Raw genomic sequence first — 1,611 nt, 5'->3', positions numbered from 1 at the left:
AGCATTACCCCCATTCTTGGGGATAGACATCCCCTTGTGCACACATGTGAGTGATTTTAGGACAGATGCCTGGATGTGGGGTTGATGGGTGTTGTCAGATTATTCTCCAAAGAAGTGTGCTTGTCCCACCACCTCACCTCCTACCAGAAGGATATAAAACTCCTATCCTCCACACCTCTGTCAGCACCAGACTTGTGAGCCTTGAGCTTCATTGCAGATTGGTTGGGTGTGAACTGGTTTCTCATTGGTGCTGTCAAACAGGAAGAAATTTTCCTCTACCCTTCTAGGTTCTTCTGGCTGGTCTAAGAATTAAATTGACATGAGACAGATTAACAGGAAAAATTAAACAAGGTTTAATAACATGTAAACATGGGAGAGACCAAGGAAAACTGAGTTGAGTAAGTTTCCAAAATGGGTGAAGCCCTCACCTTAAATACCATCTTCAACTAAAGACTAAAGGGGATGCTGAGGGTAGGGCTTTGGGACTTCAAAGGGGAGGAAGGCAATTTACATGGAGCTGGAAAAGCAAATGTTTGGTAAACAAAGATTTGCTGGGTCAGGCAGAGACAATGGGACACAGAGTGGACTCTGATCTCTAGGCCCTGTTACTCCCTCACACCTCACCCATATTCCTTGCAGATCTCGCTGGTGATAGCTCTATTGGGGGAACAGGCCCTCTATCTAAATTTTTTAGGCAATCAGAGGAACATCAATTTTCTTCCTGAGTCTTTTGGGCCTTGATTGTTTTCATTTTGAAATAATTTGCCTACCAAAGAGACATTTTGGGGGTGGCAAGTTTTGCCCTCCTACAGTGTTTTATTCATATCTCCCTGACTGCACAATAAGTTGACAGTCTTTTCATATGTCTGTGAAATGCCTTTTTATAGTTTGTCTATTTTTCTCTTGGGTTATTAATTTGTAGGAGTTTTCTGTATTCAGGATTTTAATCCTTTGTTAACTTTGAGAATTAACAGTACTTTGGTTCAGATTTGAGTCTACATAGTTTGCCAATTGCTTTTTAACTTTTTATTGTGGTTGCTATCAATTTTACAATATACACTTATAACTAATCCAACTCTACTTTCAAATAACACTGTACCACTTTACAGGTAATGTGAGTACCTTATAATAACAAAATAATCCTAATTCATCTCTCCTATCCCTTCCTCATTGCTTTCATTCATTTCACTTATATATAAGCATACATAAACATATCTATATGTATATATATAAAATCTACACCTAAGCATACATAGTCAAATATACGTTACTGTTAATATTTTGAATGAACTGTTATCTTTTTGATCAATTGAGAATAAGAAAAATAAAACTTTTAATTTTACTTTCTTTTATTCCTTCTCTGATGCGCTTTCTTTTTTTAATTGGAGTATAATTGCTTTACAGTGATGTGTTTGTTAGTTTCTGCTGTAGAATAAAGTGAATCAGCTATATGTATACATATATCCCCCCCCTCTTGAGCTTCCCTCCCACCCCAACTCCATCCCACCCCTCTAGGTCATCACAGAGCACTGAGCTGATCTCCCTATGCTATACAGCAGCTTCCCACTAGCTATCTGTTTTACACATGATAATGTACATATGTCAATGCTA

The sequence above is a fragment of the Lipotes vexillifer genome, unplaced genomic scaffold (genome assembly GCF_000442215.2).
Source record: "Lipotes vexillifer unplaced genomic scaffold, Lipotes_vexillifer_v1.1 scaffold3, whole genome shotgun sequence".
Taxonomy (NCBI): domain Eukaryota; kingdom Metazoa; phylum Chordata; class Mammalia; order Artiodactyla; family Lipotidae; genus Lipotes; species Lipotes vexillifer.
Note: the sequence above shows the minus strand (reverse complement) of the source record.